This window comes from Eulemur rufifrons, chromosome 5 (assembly GCF_041146395.1).
Source record: "Eulemur rufifrons isolate Redbay chromosome 5, OSU_ERuf_1, whole genome shotgun sequence".
NCBI classification, from domain to species: domain Eukaryota; kingdom Metazoa; phylum Chordata; class Mammalia; order Primates; family Lemuridae; genus Eulemur; species Eulemur rufifrons.
In genome coordinates, this window is record NC_090987.1 from 3162862 (window position 1) to 3182880 (window position 20019).

Sequence of the window (20019 nt, forward strand, 5' to 3'; positions counted from 1 at the left end):
TCATGAACTCCTGGTCTAAAGTTTAGAAAACTCTGGTTTGAACAAATGTTTCTTTACCACAGGATTTCTCAATATATGTGCATTTCCCAACCTTATTTCATTATAGAACCCTTCGTGTATAAAGAATCAAGAGACTAGTATTGCAGAGGACCCTTTAGAAAATGCCCTTTTAGATAAAGCACTCATTTTGCTATTCAACATTTGTAAGGGAAGAGTAAAAGAAGAGAAGGAAGGAAGAAAGAATCACGCAAAAACCTTCACTTAGGGCCTACGATACGCCAAGTATTCTTGGTTGTGGATGCTTGACATATAGCAAACACCACCACAAACTCTCTGTCCTCCAAGAGCTTACACTGTAAGGTATCAGATAATATCTTTTTTTTTTTTTTTAATTTTAAAATTATCGTATGCGTGTTGTACAGGCCCGAGAGCCTGTTCCATCCTTGTCAAGGGGAGTGCTAACCTTCTCTCCTTTCATACAACACCAGATAATATCTTTTTAAAAATAGATATATTGTCCAATACAAGGCAGCCACTTCTGGTCAAGATGGAGTCACATGGATTGGATTTACTCTCATGCCTAAAACAACTAAAAAAAAAGACATAATTCATGAAGCACCAGCACAAGACAGTGGACGCCAGGCACCACAGGACAGTGATCCCTGACAGAAACAAACCAGGTAAGCCCAGCTCACTGCCTGGAGAAAGCACCCAGGCCACAGCACAGGGAAGGGGAGCTGAGTTGTGAGCAGAAAAAAGGAAAGGTCAGAGGTGAAGGAAAGAGGAGCCCCAAGATCTGCAGAGGGCCCCTCCCGAGTATCCCAATGAAGACACAAAGCTCTGCCCTCCCAGCAGAAAGATGCCTGAGCCCTTCACAGTCAGAGCCCAGTAATACCCTCCCTCTGCCCCAGCAACCACCATTCAGAATTTTTCCACAATGGATTCATTTTGCCTGTTCTAAAAGTTCATATGAAATGGAATCGTACAATATGCTTTGTGAGGGAAGGTAGGTCTGGCTTCTTTTGCTCAGCATGATGCTTTTGTTGCATGTGTGACAGCTGAGTAGTAGCATACTGCATAGATATACCACAAGTGTGTTCCATTGCATTGCTTAGTAGTATATACTGCATAGATATACCACAAGTGTGTTCCATTGCATTGCTGAGTAGCATACACTGCATAGATATACCACAAGTGTGTTCCATTGCATTGCTGAGTAGTATACACTGCATAGATAAACAAGTGCGTTCCATTGCATTGCTGAGTGGTATATACTGCATAGATACACCACAAGTGTGTTCGATTGCATTGCTGAGTAGTAAACTGCATAGATACACCACAAGTGTGTTCCATTGCATTGCTGAGTAGTATACACTGCATAGATATATCACAAATGTGTTCCATTGCATTGCTGAGTAGTATACACGACATAGATATATCGCAAGTGTGTTCCATTGCATTGCTGAGTAGTATACACTGCACAGATACACCGCAAGTGTGTTCCATTGCATTGCTGAGTAGTATACACTGCATAGATACACCTCAAGTGTGTTCCATTGCATTGCTGAGTAGTATACACTGCACAGATACACCACAAGTGTGTTCTATTGCATTGCTGAGTAGTATACACTGCACAGATACAACACAAGTGTGTTCCATTGCATTGCTGAGTAGTATACACTGCACAGATACACCGCAAGTGTGTTCCATTGCATTGCTGAGTAGTATACACTGCACAGATACACCGCAAGTGTGTTCCATTGCATTGCTGAGTAGTATACACTGCACAGATACACCGCAAGTGTGTTCCATTGCATTGCTGAGTAGTATACACTGCACAGATACACCGCAAGTGTGTTCCATTGCATTGCTGAGTAGTATACACTGCACAGATACACCGCAAGTGTGTTCCATTGCATTGCTGAGTAGTATACACGACATAGATATATCGCAAGTGTGTTCCATTGCATTGCTGACTGGTTTTCAAAGTGGCTGTACTGTCTGCATTGCCACTAGCAATGTGTAAGAATTCTGTTTGATCCATGTCCTCACCAACACTTGGTAGTAGTCTTTTAAATTTTAGTCATTCTAGTGGGTGTGTATGTTTTAATCTGCATTTTCCTGACGATTATAGTGATGGTGCTTAATACTTTATGTGCTCTATTACCCTTTTGCCCACTTCTTAATTTGGTTGTTTATTATTGAACTGCTTAGGTATTCTGGATATAAATCCTTTGTCAGATATGTTTTACAAATGTCTTCTCCCTTTTCATTTTATTAATGGTATCTTTGATAAAAAGAAAAAATTTAAATTTTAATAAAATCAATGCTTTTCTTGTTATGGTTATTTATTTGTCTAGCGTATTTTCTCTCTCTCCATGCTAGAATGTAAGAACATGGTTTATTTTATCCTCCCATATACCCCAAGAGCCTAGAACTGTTCCAAGCACTTGTAAGGTACCAGAATGAATGAGTATCTCATTGTGATGCAAAAAATGTCTAATTATCTAAGTATTTACAGATGAAATGAAAAATGTCTGAGATATGCTTCGAAACAGTCCAGGAGAGGAATACAGTGAAACTATGTGATGATAAAGATTACAGCTAAGTGACAGGTACATGAGGATTCATTATTCTATCAACTTTTCTATATGTGTGTATGTTTGAAAATATGATAGAATTTGTTTAAAAACATTTTAATTCTTATTCTAAAACAGTGTGAACTCCTTTCCTTTTGATGCATCTCACCATTTCTTACTCTGCAAATGTTGCTGCAGCACACAGCTGCATCACCTGCACTATGGGCACCAGCAAGCGTTTTCGTTTTCAGAAGTGTATGTAGAGAACACACAAACACTAACTTACCTGGGGAAGACCCACACACACACACACACATCTGTTTAGAGTGAATGTTCTGTTGAGGGCATCTGACTCATGTTTTCAGAGACAGAAGAATGACAACTACATTAATATGCAGAAGCAAAATAAAGAGATCCTTTATTATCTTCTATATAATGTCTCCAAAACTTCTAAAACAAAAGGAAAAAACATTTTCTACATTTGTTATTTCACATTTTTTTTTTTTGAGAGAGAGAGAGAGAGAGAGAGAGAGAGAGACAGGATCTTGCTCCATCACCCAGGCTAGAGTGCAATGGTGCGATCATAGCTCACTCTAACCTCGAATCCTGTCCTCAAGAGATCCTCCTGCCTCAGCCTCCCAAGTAGCTGGGACTACAGGTGCATGGCACCACGCCCCCTCGGGCTTCCAAAGTGCTGGGATTACAAGCATGAGCCACCACGCCCAGCCTGCTTTTTTTTAATTAATGAAATAATCCAACATCTCAGTAAATCAAAGAAATAACAGCATTCAACAAATATATATTGAGTGTCTACCACATGAAAGGAATTGTAGTAATACAAATGCATTATGTATGGGGACAACATTCTATGGGAGCTACAAGATATATACACCAATGAATTCTAACACAAGGCCATGTATGGTCATGTGTATGATACAAACCGAGATCTATAGCAGTGTAAATGAGCAAGGAATCACACTTCCAAGCAGAATATTTGATTAAGATAGCAAAAATATCATTTGAGCTAAACCTTAAGGAAACCAAAACCGCTGTTTTTCTTTTGTTGAGGGAGCAAGCAGGAACAGTCAAACAGCTCAAGGAGAAGGCAGGGATTGGGCAAAGCCATAAAAGATGCACAAGAGCATGTAAGAAAACGCAGCAGTCCTGAGGGCCGTGGTACTGTCTCTGTCCCACGGAACATATAACACAGGCAGCTGGTCAACCGGCCCTGACCACAGAAGGCTCTGAATTAAGAGCTGGTTTTATCCAGTGATGTCAGGGGGGAGTCACCAAGACATAACACTGTTTTAATAAGATTACTTTTTCAAGATGCCAAGACATAGTGAAGGTAGAGAAAGTCTAACGGCAGAGAGAGCTCATTCTAACAGTTTAAGTTATACAGCCCAGAACTAGCCTGAGGTCAGGAAGTGGGGGTGCAGAGTGGTTTCCTGGGTGTCTGAAAGTGATCCAAAAGGCATTAAGTGGAAGTGAGGAAGTTTATGCTAATGTAATTTTTTTAAAACTCACTGGAAAAGGTTATTAGAACAAACATCATACTACCAGTGGAGATGAGAGGGATCTTTTTTAAAGAATTCAAAACTCACCCAATTGGCACAGTTTAAAGCTTCATTTTTCTGTGCTGTATTTTATTCATTCATTCAACAAACACTAACCATATACCAAAAAGCACCTTGGATTCTCTCAGGAACAAAGCAAAACAAAAGAACAGACAAGGGACTCTCTGCCAACTGTCAGAGTAAAGCGTAACCTCCTTTCCTTCTAAAAGTACCCACACTTGTAATCCAGTGGAGAAACATCAAAATGAGTCTCAGATTTGTCCCACAGTAAAGTTTCAAGATTGAGAAGACCTAGTAAGTATCCAGAGTAAAATAATGGGATGTATTATTAAACCCAATCTTCTTAAGGCATTAGGTTTCCTATACAAATTCATCAATTACCATTCAATACACGTCCTCATCTGTGCCACAAAGATTCCCAAATGTGCAAGTCCATTTATAAATATCTTATCCAAATCTTCAAGGAGTTGTTCCTTGACTTAAAAAATAAGTTATAAGTAAACTTTATTTTCATTTTTACCTATAAATTATTAATTCATTCAGAAACTTTTATAAAAGAAAGTCCTTGCTCTAACTGCTATGATTTAAAATAAAATGTTTCAAGAAAGAAATCAAAATATAGTCACATACTTTTTGAGAACAATAATAAAACAAATCAATAGCAGCCTTCTGATGACACCTGGTGGCCACTTCTCACAGGAAGTTTCTTTTGGGGTTTTAAAAAGAAAGCGTTTCAGGAGGTATTTGAGAAAAGATAATTTCATATGCTACTGTACTATAGACAGCACACATGGAATTTTCCCCTCATTTTTATCCTTTTTGTTCCACTTCTCACTGATTTCCAATCCCTCATCTTCATTTCTTTTTGTGCCTTTTCTCCATTGTGAGGAGTACACCTGCAGTGAGCGGCAGCCCCCGGTCTCGCTGGGACTGACACTCCCAGACCTACTCTCACCGCTACGTTGAGGCCATGATGAACCCACCTTCTCCTTGCCTCTCGTCCACTCCATCCCACCTTCACCCTTCCTAAGCTTAGCCAAATTCGGGGTGCAGGTAGAGTGAGCTTAGCACACATTGTCACCAGGCCCACAGTAACATCACAGCAGGGATACATAGTGTCAGGGCACGTGTGCACACACAGGCATGTATAAAAGCACCTAATGGCCTTTTGCTCTTTCTTTCGAGAGTTCTAACAAGGATGAACCCCAGAAGTTATTACCACCCTACAGTAAGGATCTCTCCTCCTGGAAGGACAACATAGGACACGGAGGCTGCCTACAAGCCTGCTGCAAGCTGCAATGACAACAGCTGAGCAAGACAAGAATAAATGGAAATTAGTAGACCACTCGTATTTCCTTCCTAATCTGCCATCTCAGCTGGACTTTCTATTGCAAATGTCTTACCATTACGCTATTATCTAATTAATAAAGTACCACCAAGTCCATACATAAGGTCTGCTAATGAGAAACTACAATATTAGTTGCGGTTACAAAACACCATGTGCATAATTTAAGCGTAACTAGAGGGTGCTGTACTCTCCCCCCATACCCGTCTTCTCCCAGCAGAAACATCAATTTGTAACAGAGACCACGAAACAAAGTATCTGATCCTACAAAGAAAAAAATTACTCTTCAAAAAAAATGCTTACAATTGCAAGTTGAATAAACTCTTCCATGACAAGAGTGGGTATTTAAATACCTACGAGAGTAGGTATTTAACACCCTAAAAACCTATTTAGTAGGTAACACTGGAGGCAATTTTACCACACATGGATATATAATCAAGTCTGGTTTATTCATAATAAGACTAGCTCAGGAACACTAAAGTATAATAAACCCACCTTCTCATTGTCCTAAGAACAGGCTACAATGCATTCCTAACACATACATTTGTAAAGCTGTTTATTTCTCTACCCAGGAAAATGCCTGTGGTGGTTTAAAATGAGTCTGCAAATTCTTTGACACTCCCTTCAAAGGGTGGAGCCCAATTCCCTTCCTCTTGAGTGTGGACGGGACTCAGTGACCTGCTTGTAAGGGACAGTAAATGGTGGATATGAAGGTATCCCACCCTGGAGACTAAGTCCTAAGAGGCACATGCTTCCTGCCAGCCCTCGCGCAGCCTCACTCTGTCCAGCAGATGCCAGACCACATAGGGAGGACACTTAAGCAGCCTGTTGGGAACTGAGGAACTGGGGCTCCATCAATAGCCAGGGAGCGAGCCCTCTGGGGAGCAGACCCTCCAGCCCCGGGGTGAGCCTTCAGATGACAGCAGCCCCTGCAAAATCCCGATGGCAGCCACAGGATAGACCCGGAGCCAGAACTCCAGGTAAGCCCTGAGATGATACATGATTGTCACTTTAAGCCACTATGTTTTGACAGAATTTGTCATGTAGCAACAGGTAACTAATGTAACACCATTCTCTCTCCTTTCTATCTTGTCAAGAATAGATATGGTTCAAGTTCATGCCCCCTTTATATATATTTCCTTTCCTATATGCTCCAACTCTTAACAAGAATCTTCTGCACAACAGTATTAAAGCACACATGGGGTCGTCAAGAAATGAAAACTGAAGTATACTGTTTATATAAAATGCATATCGGGGCAGAATTCCTATCAAACTTATTTTAGAACTTTAATAAAATGACATTCACATTTATCTCTCTCCCACTACCAAAATCAGACCTGATACAGCTTTCAATAAACGCTGATAGAAGAAAATCAGGAGTTATTAAAGAGCTAACTAATAAAGAGATGAGGTAGAACAAGTTTTAAATTTAGATTTGTGTGGAATAAAGGATTTATCTTAACATTTCCTGAAAAATCTGCTCATTTTAGATGGAAGCATTCAGGCATGCATGCCCCTAGAATCTACTTAGCAAGGGGCTTGCCTCAGAGAGAGCAGCAGTATATGCTCCTTCCCAGCTTGGCTCAGAAATTTTAGCAGCCTACAATTCCAACATCCCCAACCCTGAGGGGCAGCCTGTGCAGTAAACACGTGGAGCCACGGGCAGCCGGGCTGAATGAGTCACAGTCCTCAGGCCAATCCTGCTACACAATGTTGCCACCTTCGCCTAGCAGAACTCAAGTTGAGAAGGTGCCTCTTCTCACAGGACTTGGATGTAAGTCCCACCTCCAAAGTATCCCACATGCCATGTTCAGCTTGATCCTAAAAAGACCCTTCTCCAGCCAGCCAGAGTCCAAGGGCATCTTGAAGACAAGCAGGCTTGTACGATGTTGCTACCAAGCCCACGTGATCAGAGTAAAGTAAAATTCTCACTCAAGTCAGAATAGAATATTGTTTCTATTCCAGAGGATACCCATGTTATATTTCAAATAATCAACTCAATTTTGCCTGTAAGTTAAAAGTTAAAATATTTGTTTAGTGCTCAAAATGAGAGGTAAAACAATCACTTAAAAAAACGATACTGACAAAGCTCAAATCACGGCAACCAAAACAGAATAACTAAACCATGATCCCTTTCATTATCAAAGATTCCCGCCTTTCCAACACTGTTTATGAAGATGTACTGATAGCAATATAAAACAAATCACATGATAAAAAAAACTGCAAAATTAGTTCGGCCATCTTACCTAGCCATTTATTTTTTTAAAACTTTCCTATACTACAATTACTATTTTCCAAACATAAATTGATCCAATAATAAAATTAACTTTATAACAGCCTTATATCAACCACCTCTGACAAATATATCTCTTGTAGTCAGAAAGATTTACACAAAAAGTTAAAATGTAATATATCGCCTTTCAAAAAGTATTTTTGAAATCATTTGCTTTGTTAGTATTTCCATCTTATTGTTTTATTTTTTAAGAAGGAAAATTCTTACTGGAACAGAAAAAAGGGGACAAGAGAAAGGAATGACAATTCTGAGTAAAGCAGAAGGTGAAAAAAATTCAATGCCATTAAAAGCAGACACCTATGAGCGTTTGTATCTTATGCCAGCTGAGAAAGGTTGTTTTATTATCAATGTAACTAATCACAATGAAACCATCTCGTACAACTAAAGACATTATAATGAATTTTCTTTACAGCTACAGAGAAATGGGATTTGCTGTTTCACATCAAATAGAACAGGCTGTATAAATTCTTCTTCCTATTTATTGTAAAATATAATTTCATCTATAAAATCAGTCATGAAATATTAAAACTGAAACAACAGAATTTATATCCTTTACTTAATTTAGTTTAAACGGTCTATTCACTAAAAAAAGGGGAGGGAGGTTACATGTGATAGAGCCCCTCCTTCTCATTAAGTGTTTCCATTAAACCCTTTATTTTTAAGAATTTATAAAGAAGCCATAAAAAAAGCATTCCATGATAAAAGTTACTATGTTCCTTAAATTTTCCTTTCATCTTTTTCAAAAGGCAAGAGAAAAGAACACATATGAACACTGAGGAAAGTGAACAGAATTAGAGGAATAAAACTAAAGAAACACTTAATATATTTACACTGAAATTTTTAAACACTAGTGAAAAAGAACATTAAGCTACTAGCCTTGGCTTTCCTTCCAAGCTATAGGACACATGGCAATTCCTAGAACATTTCCTTTTTTTTTTTTTTTTTTTTGAGACAGAGTCTTGCTCTGTTGCCCGGGCTAGAGTGCTGTGGGCTCAAGTGATCCTCCTGCCTCAGCCTCCTGAGTAGCTGGGACTACAGGCATGTGCCACCATGCCTGGCTAATTTTTTCTATATATATACTTTTAGTTGTCCAGATAATTTCTCTCTATTTTTAGTAGAGACAGGGTCTCGCTCTTGCTCAGGCTGGTCTCGAACTCCTGACCTCAAGCAATCCTCCAGTCTCAGCCTTCCAGAGTGCTAGGATTACAGGCGTGAGCCACCGTGCCCGGCCCAATTCCTAGAACCTTTCTGAGCCTCTGTTTCCTTGTTTGTAAAGCCAGAAGGATTAAGATTCCTAAATTCAATGAGAAAATCTCGCCACTGATATTAAGGGGTTGTTGAACATGCAAACAGTAGAAAGAAGTATTCTTAATAATGAATTTGTCTTTCATTCCAGCAGGAAATATACAAAGAAAAAGACTATTTCCAAGTGTAAATCTGGGGGAAACAGAACTTTTAAAAAAAGAGCTAAAGACATGTTCCAAACTATTCCTGCTTAGGTAGATTCATCAGGTCCACTGAGAAGAGATGGAATACAATGGCTAATCAAAGAACTGCAGGGGAAAAAAGACAAAAACTACTAATTTTGGATTAAATCTGGAAAACACTGAAATTCTAAATGCCAATAAGCGAACACATAAAACTACAGAGCCTCAAGACATCTGGAATATAAATTATTAGGTATCAAATATCTGAGTGTTAAGTATATTTAGAAAAGAGAAAAACTTCAGTATTAAATTTTTTAAATGGATATAGTTCTACTCAAGTCCATTTATATAATAAGGTTAATAGCTTTTTTCCTCTGGGTGGTGAAATTATAGGTAATTTTTTTCTCCTCTTCCTGGCATTTTTCTATACTTTCCAAAATATATTACTTGAAGGGGAGAGGTGACTGAGTGGGAAGCTTAAAAAAAAATCTCTACACATTATTTATTTTTTTTTAATTCAGCTTATTATGGGGGATACAAAAGTTCAGGTTCCATACGTTGCCCACGTACCGCCTGTCCCCCCAAGTCAAAGCTCCAGGCGTGTCCATTCCCCAGACAGTGTGCATTGCACTCATCATGTAGGTATATACCCATCCCCTCCTCGCATCCCCCCTCCCCGAGTCAGCACCATCAAGCGTGACCATTCCCCCAGATGGTGTGCAACGAACGCACTCATCATGTAGGCATACACCCATCCCCTCCCCCGAGCCCCCACCTCAGTCTGATATCCGATTGGTATCATTCCCAGATGTGAATTTAGGTGATGATCAGGGAAACCAATTTTCTGGAGAGTACATGTGGTGCTTGTTTTTCCATTCTTGGGATACTTCACTTAATATAATGGGTTCCAACTCTCTCCAGGAGAACCAAAGAGATGTCATATCATCATTATTTCTCATAGCTGAGTAATACTCCATGGTATACATATACTATAATTTACTAATCCAGTCCTGTATTGATGGGCATTTGAGTTGTTTCCACATCTTTGCGATTGTGAATTGTGCTGTTTTAAACATTCGGGTGCAGGTGTCTTTGTCATAGAATGACTTATGTTCTTTTGGGTAGATGCCCAACAGTAGGATTGCTGGATCAAATGGTAGGTCTATTTGAATCTGTTTAAGGTATCTCCATAATGCTTTCCACAAGGGTTGCACTAGTTTGCAGTCCCACCAGCAGTGTATGAGTGTTCCTGTCTCTCCGCATCCACGCCAACATGTGTTGTTTGGGGACTTTTTGATAAAGGCCATTCTCACTGGAGTTAAGTGATATCTCACTGTGGTTTTGATTTGCATTTCTCTGATGATTAGGGATGTTGAGCATTTTTTCATATGTTTGTTACCCATTCTTATATCTTCTTTTGAAAAATTTCTATTCATGTCCTTTGCCCACTTCTTGATAGGGTTGTTTGATTTTTTCTTGCTGATTTTCCTGAGTTCTAAATAGATTCTTGTTATCAGTCCTTTATCTGATGTGCAGTATGCAAAAATTTTTTCCCATTCTGTAGGTGGTCTGTTTATTCTCGTGACTGTTTCTTTGGCTGTGCAGAAGCTTTTTAATTTAATCAGGTCCCATTCATTTATTTTTGTTGTTGCTGTGGTTGCCTTAGGGGTCTTCTTCATAAATTCTTTGCCTAGGCCAATGTCTGTAAGAGTCTTTCCTACATTTTCTTCTAGAATTCTAATCATTTCACACCTAAGGTTTAAGTCTGTTATCCACCACAATTTGATTTTTGTGAGAGGTGAAAGCTGTGGGTCCTGTTTCAGTCTTCTACATGTGGCTATCCAATTTTCCCAGCACCATTTATCGAATAGGGATTCTTATCCCCAGAGTATGTTTTTGCCTGCTTTGTCAAAGATTAGGTGTCTATATAAGGATGGTTTTATATTTGGATTTTCTGTTCTGTTCCACTGGTCTGTGTCCCTGCACTTGTGCCAATACCAGGCAGTTTTAAGAACCACAGCCTTGTAGTATAGTTTGAAGTCTGGCAAGTTAATACCTCCCATTTTGTTTTTATTGCTTAAAATTGCTTTTGCTATACGGGGTCTTCTCTGATTCCATACAAAGTGTATAATTATTTTCTCTACATCTGTGAAAAATTATGTTGGTATTTTAATAGGGATTGCATTGAATCTGTAGATCACTTTGGGTAGTATAGACATTTTAACAATGTTGATTCTTCCGATCCACAAGCATGGTATGGTTTTCCACCTATTTACAAGTTCTGCTATTTCCTTCCTCAGTGTTTCATAGTTTTCCCTATAGAGGTCCTTTACCTCTTTAGTTAGATATATTCCTAGATATTTTATTTTCTTTGTTGCTATTTTGAACGGTATTGAGTCTTTAATTTGGTTCTCCGATTGACTGTTATTGGCATATATGAATGCCTCTGATTTGTGTATATTGATTTTGTAACCTGAGACTTTGCCGTATTCGTTAATCAATTCCAGGAGTCTCTTGGTTGAATCCTTGGGGTTTTCCAGATATAACATCATATCATCAGCAAAGAGTGAGAGTTTGATCTCTTCTTTCCCTATTTGGACTCCCTTGATTCTGCTCTCTTGCCTGATAGCTCTTGCAAGGACTTCCAATACTATGTTGAAAAGTAATGGGGAAAGTGGGCAGCCTTGTCTGGTTCCAGTTCTAAGTGGGAATGCTTTCAATTTTTTCTCATTCAGTATGATGTTGGCTGTGGGTTTGTCATATATGGCTTGTATCATTTTTAGGTAGGTTCCATCTATGCCTATTTTGTTAAGCATTCTTATCATAAAAGGGTCTTGAATTTTGTCAAATGCTTTTTCTGCATCTATTGAAAGGATCATATGGTTTTTATTTTTGCTTCTATTTATGTGGTGAATTACATTTATAGATGTTGAACATACATTTACGTATGTTGAACCACCCCTGCATCTCTGGGATGAAACCCACTTGGTCGTGATGGATTATTTTTTTGATAAGCACTTGGATTTGATTTGCTAGGATTTTATTGAGAATTTTTGCATCTATATTCATATGAGAAATTGGTCTGTAGTTGTCTATTTTTGTTGCATCCTTTCCTGGTTTTGGTATCAATGTTATGTTGGCTTGGTAAAACGTGTTGGGGAGAATTCCATCCTTCTCAATATTGGAGAATAGTTTATGTAGGATGGGCACCAGTTCTTCTTTGTATGTGTGGTAAAATTCGGGTGTGAACCCATCTGGACCAGGGCTTTTCTTTTTGGGAAGGTTTTTTATTGCTGTTTCGATTTCAGTTCTTGATATTGGTCTATTCAGGAATTCTATTTCTTCCTGGTTGAGTCTGGGAAGGCCATGTGTTTCTAAAAATTTGTCCATTTCCTCCACATTTTCCAGTTTGTGTGCATAAAGATTCTTGTAGAATTCATAGATGATATCGTGTATCTCTGTGGCATCGGTTGTGATTTCTCCTTTCCTGTTCCTAATGGAGGTTATTAGAGATTTTTCTTTTCTGCTCTTGGTTAGTCTAGCCAGAAGTGTGTCTATTTTGTTTATCTTTTCAAAGAACCAACTTTTTGTTTTATTAATTTCCCTTATGGTTCCTTTGTTGTCCTTTTCATTTAATTCTGATTTGATCTTACTAATTTCTTGCCTTCTGCTAGGTTTGGGGTTGGTCTGTTCTTCTTTCTCCAGCTCTTTGAGTCTATTTATTAGGTTGTCTATTTGCAAGTTTTCTGTCTTTTTGATATAGGCATTTATGGATATGAATTTTCCTCTCAGGACTGCTTTAGCTGTGTCCCATAGATTTTGATAAGTTGTGTCTCCATTGTCATTTAATTCAAAGAAACTTTTGATTTCCGTCTTGATTTCTTCCCTTATAGAATAATTGTTCAGGAGAAAGTTGTTTAGCTTCCATGACTTTGAGTAGGAATGAGGGTTTCTGTTTGGGTTCATTATTACTTTTATTCCGCTGTGATCTGAGAAGATGCATGGTATAATTTCTATTTTTTTAAATTTTTTAAGACATGCTTTATGGCCTAGGATATGGTCAATCTTAGAGAATGTCCCGTGAGCTGATGAGAAGAATGTATATTCTGTGAACTTTGGGTAGAATGTCCTGTAGATGTCAGTCAGGCCCATTTGTTCTAGCATTCTATTTAAGTCCATTATTTCTTTGTTTATTTTCTGTTTGGAGGATCTGTCCTGTACTGTCAGTGTGGTGTTAAAGTCTCCAGCTATTATAGTATTGTTATCTATCATTTGGTTCAGATCAAGTAGGGTTTGCTTTATGAATCTGGGTGCACCTAAGTTGGGTGCATATATAATAAGTATAGTCATGTCTTCTTGTTGAATTGTGTCTTTCACCAGTATATAGTAACCATCTTTGTCTTTTATTACTTTTGTTGGTTTAAAAACTAAGTTATTGGAAATTAAGACTGCCACACCAGCTTTCTTTTGGCTACCGTTTGCTTGAAATATCGATTTCCATCCTTTTATTTTCAGTCTAAATGCACCTTTGCAGGTTAGGTGAGTTTCCTGAAGACAGCAGATACTTGGTTTGTGTTTTTTTATCCATTGAGTCAGTCTATGTCTCTTGAGTGGGGAATTCAAGCCATTCACATTTATTGAGAACTGATAAGTGGGACAGATTTCTGTTCAGCTTGTTGGGTAGAACTTCATTGCTATGTTTTCTCTCTTGAGCCATTGTGGTAGCTGGAATTTGATCTTTAGCTCTTGAGTAGTTTTACATGCGTGGGTCTTTCTTGTGCTGGTCTGTGAGCAACTCTCTTTTTAGTACTTCTTGGAGGGCTGGTCTTGTCTTGGTGAATTCCCTCAGTCCTTGTTTATCTGAGAATGTCTTAATTTCTCCTTCGTATAGAAAACTTAGCTTAGCTGGGTACAAGATTCTAGGCTGGGCATTATTCTGTTTCAGAAGAGTGAGAATGGGACCCCAACCTCTTCTTGCTTGTAAGGTTTCAGTTGAGAAATCTGGCGTAATTCTAATGGGCTTTCCTTTGGATGTTACTTGTTTCTTTCTCCTTACAGTTCGAAGAAGGGACTCTTTAGTAGATATTTTGGTCGGTCTGATGACTGCGTGATGTGGTGTTTTCCTATTTGCTATGAATCTCCCAGGGGTCCTTTGAGCTTCTTGAACCTGTGTATCTAGAGTTTTAGCAAGGCCTGGAAAATTTTCCTCAATTATGTCTTCAAATAGCTTGTCCAACCCTTGCTTATTATCTTCTTCACCCTTAGGAATGTCAATAACTCTCATGTTAGGTTTCTTCACATAATCCCACATTTCTTGAAGACTCTGATCATTTCTCTTATTTCTTTGTTCTATCTCTGTGACTGACTTATTTAATTGGAAAGAGTTATCTTGAATCTCTGAGATTTTTTCCTCTGTTTGATCTACCCTGCTCTTGAGACTTTCCACAGTGTTTTGTAGCTCTCTGAATAAATTCTGCATTTCTAGGAGTTCGGTTTGGTTTTTCTTCAATATTTCAATTTCTTTAGTGAATTTTTCTTCCAAATCCTGTATTTTTTTTTTTTGTAGTTTCTTTGTGTTGGTTATCCATTATTTCTTGTATATTATTCAGCTTGTTTATAATCCATAATTGAAATTCTTCCTGTAACATGTTGGTATTTTGAGTCTGGTTTGCGTCAATTGGTTGAGAGCTGGTATTTCTCTTTGGGGGTAAGATTTCCATTTGATTCTTTGTGCTCCCTGTGTTTTTTCACTAGGCCCTTCCCATCTAGATCTATTGTTAGATCTTCTCTTACAGTTTTAGTCTGGTTAACAGCACACTTTGTACTCTATTCTTAGGCTGTGAAGCAATCTAGGTATGTTGCTTCCTTTGTCAAGAGGGGGAGACTGTTGTGTATTGTTTAGAGTTTTTTCTACCTCAGTTCAGGGGCTGCTTCTGGTGGGTCTAGCCCTAGAGGATTGGAGTGACCTAAGACCGCTTTGGTGAGTTAAGTCACTGTGTTGTGGTCTTTCAGTAAGCAGGCAGGATCCACACTAGTTGCAGGCAGAAATTCTCTCTGTTTTTGTTTGTTTGGGTTTTTTTGTTGTTGTTTTGTTTTTTTTTTTCCTTTGGTTCTTCCTCTATAGGGGTGGTTTCTTCTGTCTCTTTCCACAGGAAAGACACTGGCTACGGGGAGTGGGCGGTGCCCTCACTCACTCAGCGCCCCAGCTGCTGCAGCTCCCACGGGGAAGAGTCTGCCCTGGCCCAATGTCCCCAGGGACCAGGCTCCACACTCTCGCCTCTGGAGAAGTACTCAGTGTTTACACAAGGGTGGGGCCCCTATAGAGAGTCCACGGACCAGGGGAGGGAGCCACTCAGGGAGCCGTCTGGCACCCTATGGCTCTGCAGCGGCTAGGCTGTGGGCCCCAAGTTGGCGACCACGCACCCGCAGATCGCCGATGCTGGGGGTGACTGTTCAGGGTCTGGCAGGCACCAGAGCCGCGGGCCTGGTGAGCTCAGAAGCCCACCGTGGCTCCCCAGCTAGAAGGCCACCGAAAAGAAAAGAGAAGAGAAGAGAGAAGAGAAGAGAAGAGAAGAGAAGAGAAGAGAAGAGAAGAGAAATAATAATAGAATAAAAAATAATAATAATCTGTGGTCTGGCGATCCTTTGCTGCTTTTCACCTTAGCACAGCTCAGTCCCTCATCGCTAAGCGCGGTCTCGGCTGAGATCCCCCAGAGTCTAAACTGTCTCCCGATAATGTCTCCTGTCCACAGAGTTTATGCAAAGTCTGAGCTCTTGGCGTGGGTTCACGGACTAGTGGAGTGAGCCACCCAGGGAGCCGCTGGGCACCCTATGGCTCCGCAGCGGCTACGCTGTGGACTTCAAGATGGCGACCACGTGCCCGCAGAATGCCGGCACTGGAGGTTAACGTTCAGGGTCCAGCAAGCACCAGAGTCGGGGACCTGGCGAGCATAGATGCCCACCGGGGCTCCCCAGCTAGGGAACCGCCGAAAAAAGCAAAGAAATACAAAAAAAATCTGTGGTTCGGCGACCCTTTGCTGCTTTTCGCCTTAGTGCAGCTCCGTCCCTCCTCGCTAAGCACGGTCTCGGCTGAGATCCCCCAGAGTCTAAGCTGTTTCCCGATAATGTCTCCTGTCCACAGAGTTTGTGCAAAGCCCGAGCTCTTGGCATGGGGTCACAGACTAGTGGAGCGAGCTGCCCAGGGAGCCGCTCGGCACCCTATGGCTCCGCAGCGGCTACGCTGTCTACACATTATTGAAGTAATGGAAAATGGTGAACACTCTCATTTAAAAAAAAAAAAAAAAAAAAGACAGAAAGAGAAAAGCCCTTAGTGGGAAATGCATTTATGATTGGACTAACCTCAGAATCAAAATACCACACACGGAAGTCAGGAGATGACTTGTAACAAAGATGCTTGGGGTCTAATTCTGGTCAACCACTCAGGGACACCAAGAAAGTTACCTGTGGCTCACTGGACCTCACATAAAGACTCAAGAATGGGTGTTGGAGAAAAGGTGACAGTAACCAAGAGCATACCAGCATGCTGACCCTAGTCTGTGCCACCACTCCCCACAGAAAGCCCAGTGGGCTCCTTGAGAAATGGCTGACTCCAGGGCTGGAGCAAGGTAGGCACAAGACGATGAAGGTTATACACGTGTTCTAGAAAAATCTCTAGTATTATTTATAAATCTTTTAACATATTTGAAATAATTTCTAAATAAAAAGTAAAAAATATATATATATAATAATGGGAGGTAGGCTTGTTTTGTACATATGGCTTCCAAAGACATTTACAACATCTCTAGTAACTGTCAAGAAGGGTCAAAAGAATGTAATGCTCCCTAAAAATGACAAAGGTTTTCTTAGACCTGACAAAGCCCTTACTCCACGTAACAGTTATTAGTCCCCATGATTTCCAGGAATCCAAAAAGCTTCATCTCCAACTGAGGGTCTATTGCAAATTTTATACTTTCTATCAGGGCTGTGTCCTGTGTGTCTGTACTAAGAAGTTGTCAAACTCCTTTGCTACTTAAAAATAACTGCTGGAATCTTTTCTGTCAATGCCTGTCCACTGTGGTTGCCACACCAGCCTTAAAACAGAGTCTTGGGTGACACCAACGCAAAAAAAAAAAAAAAAAAGTCACATACGAAAGGACTGTGTGTGCTTTTTTCCTGTTACTACTAAAGTGGGCTAAAGTATGCTGAACTTTATAAAAACTCAATGGTATGAATCAGCCATCAACAAAAGATAAATGTTTCCTCTGTCCAAAGTGAAAACATGCAAGATGGTAGACCAGAATTGCCTAGCAAAAGCAAGAGATGATAAAATGTCACCAGGACATGCTCTGTCACAACTCTTGCCATGTCCCTATCAGCACTGGTCCCACCTTCTCTACTCCTGACACCTGAACTTTGCTGAAGACGTCCAGCATCTAGTCAAATTCTGTATTACTGAAAAGCAGTTTGGCCATCAGACACGTCTCTGTAAATGTCATGCTATTCACTACAGAATGCTATCATTTTTCTGTATTAACTGTGTTTAGTCCCCTTTCCCTTAATTTTGACCTAGCAAAACTGCATTGCCATTTTCAAGTTTTCCCTCTGAATCTCCCTTCTGAATTCCATTTCCCTGGTTTTCACTAAGCCTGCTGGTGTTTCTCACATCTGACTCTGAACTGTTAGAAATGAGAAAAGGGTGGGTAATCTCCAAGCTTTACTTATGTCATCATTGTTTGACTATTTTAACATACTTCTGTTTTACCTCATCTGGTAAAATAGTGACAAACGCATCTGAAATTCTACCACCTTTCTTTTATTTATCTCAACTACTTTTAAATCCTGCCAGCTTGTATAGGGTGTTAATGAATTTAAAAAAATAATAAAATATGGGTAAAGACAGTAAGAAGAAACAGGATGGAATATGAAGTTAGACTCTTCAAAAAGAAAATCAAAAATCCTAAATTTCAATGTACTCAATAGCTACAGTGTATAAGGCTCTTCTACAAAATTCTGGAACACTTAAAGTATGAGGCTCCCTTTTCAGATTAAAATACAGTTATTTCAGAAAAAAATTTAAAGTATTAACTTATATATTACATTAAGGGACAAACTTATCAAAATGATAGAACAGGTTAAAACTGAAACTATATACAAGTCCAGTGGTAGCTGTGCATTCTAGAACTTTAAAACTACTTGACAGCGGATGGCGGAAGTGTTTGCGCACTTCCTCAGCTATCAAGGATGGCGCTGGCTTCCCCTCCAACAAAGCTTTCCTGCTAATGCTGACAAAAGATGCCCCCAGTATGGCACCTTACATACTCTTTAAAAAAAAAAAAATGGAGACAAGCTCTTGCTCTGTCGCCAGGCTGGAGTGCAGTGGCACGATTATAGCTCATTGCAGCCTCAAACTCCTGGGCTCAAGCGATCCTCCCGCCTCAGCTCACAAATGGCCAGGACTACAGGTGCAAGCCATCATGCCCCGCTAATTTTTTTATTTTCTGTAGAGATTGGGGATAGGAGTTTGCTGTATTGCCCAGGCTGGTCTTGAACTCCTGATCTCAAGTGATCTTCCTAACCTCAGCCGCCCAAAGGGCTGGGATTACAGGCATGAGCCACCACGCCCTGCTTACCTTCCACATTCTTAAGTGATGAAAAAATACAAATAACTGGAAGAAGAAGAGGGAGATGTGCATAATTTACCTACCAAATATTCTTCCCTCAAAAATGAATCTGAATCGGTAACTGAGCAGTATTTCTGGTCCCTTTCAAGCCTTGCTGTCTTCTTCCTCCTGGGATCATCATCAAGCTCCTATTCTATCACCAGCATCAGTATTTTCCAAGATTTTCATTTTAATTTCATTGCATTTCATGTTCTTACCACATCTTTAGGTCCAAGACTCATTAACTTTAGAAGATCCTGCTTAACATTGTCTGCTAATTTTTTAGGTGTTTTTGTTGTCCCTCAACAAGCAAATGTAGACATTAACCAGAGAATACTAATCACTGCAATAGGAAAAGGCTATATCCAAGGCCCCATTAAACATAGTATCTCTGCTGGTTTCCATGTGACTGTATTTATTTCTATTAGAATTTTATGGATTAAGCACTGAAGATACTAAAAAATATTCATCATGTGAACAGTATTTTCCAAAGTGTGACAGAAATACCACTAGCAGCACTTAAAGTTATTACCACAAGTAAGGAGTTTTAAATAACTATGTATTCTTCAAATGTGTATTTAAAAAAATAACACGCTAACCTTTTACTTCACATATATTACTTATTATAACAAGGCTAAGTTAGAAAAAAATATGGTGGTATGAAATAAAAACAATGAAGGAGCAGGTGAATGACTAAAGTTTGTAAAATTGCATTACACTACATTACATCCTATTCATTTATTAACTTTTAAATTATATAAATTCTAAGAAATCAGTAATAATAAGGAATTCTCAGCTCTAAGTTCATTATCAAACAAGAGTGTTCTGAAAATCAGTCCTTTCTTCGTTGCTGGTAACCTTTCATAGGTGGTATCACAAGTCGTCATTTACTTATTTTTACATGAGTAGTGGCCACCTTCAGATTATGCCTGTAGGCAAGTATTACTGTCTAATAAAATGTCCTAACTGTTAATATTACTCTTCTACATTGTGAAGAACAGACAACAGAAATTTTATATGTGTAGAAAGAAAGAAAACTGCAGAATTCGAATTTTCTACATACTTATATAATCTGCCATGGCTTTTAGATTTGCATATAGTGGCTAGAACCAACCTAAGAAGTTAATGCCCTTACACTG

General features: G+C 39.4%; 1 protein-coding gene and 1 pseudogene across 1 annotated transcript in view; both read right to left on the reverse strand.

Moving 5' to 3' along the window:
- ZNF407 (zinc finger protein 407) overlaps positions 1-20019 on the reverse strand; it is a 411466-nt gene that overhangs the window by 371838 nt on the left and 19609 nt on the right. The window lies entirely within an intron of this gene.
- On the reverse strand, positions 368-485 carry LOC138383559 (U6atac minor spliceosomal RNA; annotated as a pseudogene).